Source organism: Crocuta crocuta, unplaced genomic scaffold (assembly GCF_008692635.1).
Source record: "Crocuta crocuta isolate KB4526 unplaced genomic scaffold, BGI_CrCroc_1.0 scaffold102, whole genome shotgun sequence".
Taxonomy (NCBI): domain Eukaryota; kingdom Metazoa; phylum Chordata; class Mammalia; order Carnivora; family Hyaenidae; genus Crocuta; species Crocuta crocuta.
In genome coordinates this window covers 13,306,011-13,313,401 of record NW_027530019.1, presented here as the reverse complement: position 1 = coordinate 13,313,401, position 7,391 = coordinate 13,306,011, and the positions used below count along the sequence as shown (strand labels likewise).

The 7,391-nt window shown below is 38.5% G+C and overlaps 1 non-coding gene across 1 annotated transcript; it reads left to right on the top strand.

Annotated features, from left to right (window-relative positions):
* Positions 1–107, top strand: LOC144231997 (U6 spliceosomal RNA). The gene has a single exon (XR_013335279.1). It is a non-coding gene; the product is annotated as a U6 spliceosomal RNA (small nuclear RNA).
* Positions 108–7,391: the final 7,284 nt, after the last annotated feature.

The following is a 7,391-nucleotide window of genomic DNA, read 5'->3' as shown; positions in this document are numbered from 1 at the left end:
GTGCTCACTTCGGCAGCACATATACTAAAATTGGACAAATACAGAGAAGTTTTGCGTGGCCCCTGCACAAGGATGACACACAAATTCATAAAGTGTTCCATATTAAAAAAAAAAAAAAAGCACAGACTTTATTTTATTCCTGAGGAATGGAAAGTATTGAATCAGGACTTTAAAAAATCTCTGTGTATATAGGGGCACCTGCATGGCTCAGTTGGTTAAGTGTCCAACTCTTGGTTTTGGCTCAGATCATAGTGTCATAGTTCATGCGTTTGAGCTCTGCATGACACTCCAAGCTGAGAGCATGGAGCCTACTTGGGATTTTCTTTCTGCCTCTCTCCTGCAGTCTCTTATGTCTCTCTCTCTGTCTCTCTCTCAAAATAAATTTTAAAAATCCTTGTGTATATTGGTAGTGGCAATAAGGATATCCCATACCCTTGTAAAATAAAACTGGTGACTGATAATAAAGCCTCTGGGTATCTTTAAATTGAACTATTGGTTTTTTTCATGTCCAAAACCACATTGGTTTCTAACAAATTTATGTCATTTGGAGAGTACTTAAGCTTAGTGCATGTGATAATCTAATTATTTTTTTCCTGGAAACCAGATTGTCTCTTTATATCGGCAAACCTACCAACTCCCTCAAGATAAAATATTCTAGTATAGTGGAGGCAAAGGGGACAGCATGAATGTTGGAGTCAGTTGGATCTGGGTTTGAATGCCTACTCTGCCATTTCCATTTGTGACACTAGGCAGTTAACACAATCTCTCTAAGTTTAGTTCCTCATCTACCAAATAAGGATAAAAACACCTGTTTGGGAGACATATGGCTGGCCCAGGCAGTACAGCATGTGACTCTTGATCTCAGGGTCATAAGTTTGAGCCTCTTGTTGGATGTAGAGATTACTTTTTTTTTAATTTTTAATGTTTTATTTATTTCTGAGAGAGAGAGAGACATAGCATGAACAGGGAGGGTCAGAGAGAGAGGGAGACACAGAATCCGAAACAGGCTCCAGGCTCTGAGCTAGCTGTCAGCACAGAGCCCGACGCGGGGCTCAAACCCACAACTGTCAGATCATGACCTGAGCCGAAGCTGGACGCTTAACCGACTGAGCCACCCAGGCGCCCCGAGATTACTTTTTTAAAATGTCTATTATGTAAGGTTATTTTGTGGACAATAAAATATTGAAGTAATGAAAACCTCTAACAGTATCTGGCACATTATAGGAAATCAATAAAAGTTAACTATATAAGATCCATTTCTGCTTAGTTACACTTAAAGAAAACAATATCAAAGGGGAAAAATAATTCTCTTTGTATATTTAAGTGAAATACTGCCAAACAAGCCTCATATTTAAAAAAATGTGAGAACCATCTAATTTGCAATTAGCAAAGGACAGTGTGGCTTTGGAAAATTTTACTTGAAGATTTAGAAGTCCAGAATTTGCCTTTACGTTATTAGGCTAAACATGTTTACTTTGTGGTTCTTAGTTTTTAGTATGCTAAGTTACCATCAAAGCAATAATCTGTTTAAAAGATAGTCTTCCCATGTATTGTAAATTATCTCAATATGTGGATTGGGAAATGGTTTTCTACTGATATGAATCATGAATATATCTCCTAATTCAGTTTCCTAATTTGTAATAGTCCTTGCACTATTATTTAATAAATTGCTATTCAATTCATAAAGAATATCTGGGAGGTGGAAGCTTTAATACTCCCCTCCCCCAGAGAGCCTCACTAATTTCACACATACATGCACATCCACAAAGTAGTCATAAAAAAATCCCTAACTAGTTATTTAATAGCAAATATGCGAAAATTAAAATATATATGAGTATTATCACCTTTAAAGGAATCACTTTTGGAAGCTGTTTAGCTGTTGAAGAATATCAGGACTTGTCAACATCTTTTTGTGACTCCAACATCACTTTATGACTTCAGAAGCTGGCACATTCTTTCCTATATCCCTGATCATAACAAATATATCCTTTAAGAATAAATTTGATTTTTTTTTGAAAGAGTCAAAAGTTACCTAGGACCTATTATGATGAGTTAAATGATCAAGATAGTAATATCTTCTTTGCTAAAAGATGAGATATGACTATCAAATACTATGACTCATAGTCTGACTAAGAATTAATGGCACAGGATTGGAATAAAAGTATATACTTAGCTTACTCCAGAATTTAAAGGACAAGCTTCATTAGGGTATATACATGTGTAAATGTACACAAATACCCACAAAGTAATGTAAAAGTCACTAAGTAACTTTTATTTCATACTTTCCCGAACAGCAGGAGCTACATTACCTCTCCTGTTTCTGGCTGCCAGGTCACCAAGCTGCAAGAACAAATAAGTGCTTTTACTTCCTAGATGGAGGAGAGAAAGAAGGCAAAGCAGGAAAAGTATTCAAGGAAGTAATGGCTGAAAAAAATTCCCCTATTTGGCAAAAATCTAGAGATCCGAGAAGCTTGGTGTAGCAAAAATCCACACCAAGACACACCATAGTCAAACTCTGGACACTAAGGCAAAAAAAAAAAAAAAAAAAAAGAAATGAAAAGAAGGAGAAGGAAGAGGAGGAGGAGGAGGAGGAGGAAAGGAAAAAAAAGAGACAACCTGGAAAGTAGCCAAAGAGAAATACCACATTACCTATAGGGTGAAAACAATGTGAATGACAGCAGATTTCTCATTGAAACTGTATGGGTCAGAAGGAAGTTGCAAAACAGGTTTCAAGTGCTGAAAGAAAAGAACTATTGACCCAGAATTCACCATCCAGTGAAAATAACCTTAAGGAATGAAGGGAAAAGGGACTGTGGTTTTTAAGATTTGGGGTACAACAGCCAATCTGGGAGCTTTTCCTTGGGAAGTTAAAGGTAAATGGTAAGATCAGGAGAGGTACTTTGGGGAAGCAGGGAGTATATGGGGGAGCAGAGACTGTTCCTTGAGGAATTGATCTAAGGGTTTAGAGAAGGTCTGGAGAATAAGAAAATTTGGAAGTATTCTGAAAAGTTCTTTGTAAACCCCACGTATACAATGATACTCTTATCAGGCTGGGTGCTCCAAGAACTTAGAAGTTATCTCCCAGGGTTGACCTAAGGGCCAGTCTTTCCTTTACATGGTACAGAGTTTGTACATCCCAAGCCTCCTGAGCTAACTAAATGACAGAGAGCAACGAAATGCAAAGTGTGGACTTTATTTGGATCTTGATGTGGAAAATTAACAAAACTAAAAAACCCCAAACACACTGTGAAACTAAGTAAAACAATGACCTTTTTCTTTGAACAGTTTATTAAAGTATAATTGACATATAATAAATCGAATATACTCACATTGTACTGTTTGGCAGTGATATATGGATACATCTGTGAAAACATTACCACAATCATTCCAGTTTTAGTATTCGTGCTGCTGAGGACAGCATACCATCACCACAATCAAAATAATGTCTATATTCTTAAGCCCTAAGAGTTTCTTCTTGTCCTTCTCAAATCCCTCCCTCTGGCTTATCCCTAGCATCCCTATCCCAGCCAATCACTTCTTTTCTATTACTAAATTTGTTTTCTTTATTTTTTTTAAATGCTTTTTATTTATTTCTAGGAGAGAGAGAGAGACAGCGTAAGCAGGGGAGGGTCAGAGAGAGAGGGAGTCACAGACTGAAACAGGCTCCAGGCTCTGAGCTGGCAGCCAGCACAGAGCCCGACGCGGGGCTAGAACCCATGAACCGTGAGATCATGACCTAAGCGAAAGTCGGACGCTTAACCGACTAAGCCACCCAGGCGCCCCTAAATTTGTTTTCTTTAGAATTTTATATAAATGGAGCATAGTGTATGAATGTCTGGCATTATTCACTCAGCACAATTACTCTGAGATTCATTTATTTTATTACCACATGGATAGTGTTCTCTTTTTTATTGCTGGAGAGTATCCCACTGTATTGATGTATCTCAATTTATTTTCAAATGCTGTTGATAAGCATTTTGGATTGTTTCCAGTTTGGGGATTAGGGTGTCATGGACATTAATATATACGTGCTTTCATATCTCTGGGTTAAAAACCTGAGAGTGGAATAGCTGTGTCCTATGGTGGGTATATATTTAATTTTTCAACTAAAACTCCATGATAGGACCTAAATGTAAGACCTAAAACTATAGAATCTTTTGAAGAAAATATAGGGAAAAATCTTTGTGATCTTGGGTTAGGCAAAAATGTTTTGTCACTATAAAACACGATTCATAGGAGAAAAAATTGATAAATCTGAACTTCCTCAAAAGTAAGAACTATACATGGAAGGGAGGTGGAAGGCAAAAAAAAAAAAAAAATGTAAACAACAACGCTTTTTGTAAAACGCTGTTAAGAGAATGAAAAGGGAAGCCACAGACTGGGAGAAAAGCTTTATAAATCATACATCTGATAAAGGACTTAGTTTGAGAATATATAGGGGATTCGCAAAACAAAATGATAAGAAAACAAATAGCTCAATTTTTAAAATGGGCAGAAGAGGGACCCTTGGCTGGCTCAGTCAAGGTAAGCATGTAACTCCTGATATCAGTTCAGGTCTTGATCTCAGAGTCCTGAGTTCAACCCCATTTTGAGCTCCCTGCTGGGCATGGAGTCTACTTAAAATAAGTAAATTTAAACAAACAAACAAACAAATAATACAGGCAGAAGATTTGAACAAAAATATATGAATGTCAAAATAAGCACATGAAAAGATGCTCATCATTAGTCGTTAGGAAAATGTAAATTAAGACCCAGTGAACTATTACCACACATCTATTACAATGTTTAAACTATACAATACCAATTACTAGCAAGGATGTAGAATACCTAGAACTCTCATAAACTGATGGGAATATAAAATGGTACAACCGCTTTGGAAAATGATCTGTCAGTTTCTTTTGTTGTGAAACTTCTACTTTGAAATATCCTCAAACTTACATACAAGTTACAAGAATCATCCAAAGAACTTTCATATGTCCTTTAACTAAATTCCCCAATAGTCCTTATTCTACCTGTGACTTATCATCTCTCCCTCTATTTTCTGAATCATTTGAGAGCTAACTGCATATTCCTATTACCCATTAAGGCTGCAGTGCAAATTTCCTATTAACAAGGGCATTTTTCTAAGTGACCAGAGTACAACTAATGTCAGGAAATGAATACTAATACACTCCTGCCATCTAATCTACAAACACCACCCCCCTCAAATTTTGCTGATTGTTTTGATTATGTCATTTATAGGTCCATCATCTAGTACAGATGCTTTTTTTTTAATTTCTGAGAGAAAGAGAGCGAGAGCAGGGAAGGGTCAGAGAGAGAGGGAGACACAGAATCCGAAACAGGCTCCCGGCTCTGAGCTGTCAGCACAGAGTCTGACATGGGGCTGGACCCCATGAACTGTGAGATCATGACCTGAGCTGAAGTCGGACACTCAACTGACTGAGCCACCCAAGTGCCCCCATCCAGTTCAGATTCTAATTTTAGATAAATAGAAAATTTTGAACACGGATGAGTATTAAATGATGTTAAACAATTGTTACATTTTTAAGCTGTAAGGATGATACTATGTTTGTACAATAGGAAAAAATGGCTTCAAGTGGGGGAAGAATGAAAACAGTGGCTGTTTTTTGAACTATGGAAGTAATTCAAGGAAGAGATGATAGTGATTTGAACTAAGTGGTAATGGGAGGGAATGGAGTAGATAGACTGAAGAAACAGACCACCTGGATGTGAAAGTTGAGAGAAAAGGAACACAGAATCCCACTTTGTTGGCTTGGCCCAATGTGGCCAAGGTGGCACCATTTACCTAGATAGACAGCAATGGGGGTAAGAAAAGAAAAGAAAAGAAAAAAAATAATCCGAGGGCAGGAAGGAGAAGACGGTTTGAAGAGGCCTTGGGTCAAAGGAGTGCACTTGTGTTATCACATTATCTGAGCCAGATATGGGTGCTATTTAGGCCAGAACTGAGTGCATAAATGACAGCAAGATACCTAAGGAATGATTACTTAGCAAACAGTATAGGGGTAGGAAAGGTATATAAAGGAAGTGTCACTAAAACCTGAAGCCTAACTTGAGGTAATATGATTATTCTTTTTTGTTTGTTTGTTTAATGTTTATTCATCTTTGAGAGAGAGAGAGAGAAAGAGAGAGAGAGAGAGAGCATGAGCTGCGTACAGGCAGAGTGAGAGAGAGGGAGATACAGAATCTGAAATAGGCTCTAGGTTCTGAGCTGTCAGCCCAGAGCCTGATGAAGGGCTTGAATCCAGGAACCACAAGATCCTGACATGAGAGCCAAAGTCTGAGACTTAACCCGACTGAGCCATCCAGACATCCCTAATATGATTATTCTTTTTTTTTTTTAATTTAAAATGTGTATTTATTTTTGAGAGAGAGAGAGACAGACAAAGCATGAGCAGGGGAGGGGCAGAGAGAGACAGAGACAAAAATCCAAAGCAGGCTCCAGGCTCTGAGGTGTCTGCACAGAGGCAGATGGGTGGCTGGAACCCAGGAACCTTGAGATCATGACCTCAGCCAAAGTCCAAAGCTCAACCAACTGAGCTACCCAGATGCCCCTAATATGATTATTCTTAATTGATGTGCAGCATTAGTAGGCAAATGAAAATGAAGTTCGATGACAATGTCTGGGTAGATAGTTTATTATATAAACTTGAAACAAATATGACTAGAGGCTAGATATAATAGAAAGACCTCCTAAATCCACATTAAGTAAACTGGCCATAGGACATAATTCTCCTCATGGGATTGTGGCTCATGAAGATGCCTGAAAGGAACTTTTCAATTGAAATTGCAAGATGGTACTGGAGATTCTTAAAGATGGGAATGTAGGGACAGAGGGCATGCATGGCATGTTGAATCCATCGTTAAGGGGATGAGTTTGGGGGCATGAAGCTGAGGGGATGGGGAGTAGAGGTCAAGATCTTTACTCCTAGTAGTCTCCTGGAAAGGTTCAAGGTTAAACCCCAAGTAACTTGAAAACCCATCACAGTCTGCCCTTTGAGTTTCTTCTCACTACCTGTGCTAGGATAAAGAAGTCCTGGGGCGCCTGGGTGGCTCAGTCGGTGAAAGCTCCGACTTTGGCTCAGGTCATGATCTCGCAACTTGTGGGTTCGAGCCCCGCGTCGGGCTCTGTGCTAACAGCTCAGAGCCTGGAGCCTGACTTCGGATTCTGTGTCTCCCTGTCTCTCTGACCCTTCCTACTCATGCTGTCTCTCTCTGTCAAAAATAAAGAAAAACATTTAAAAAAATTATAAAAAGAAGTCCTAGGCATTTCTGTTAAAGAGACTTATTTCGTGAAAACATTTGGCCTTATCATTTCATTCTCACTGATTTCTCAAGTCCACGTCCCTGCAGATTTCTTTTCTCTAGTTCTC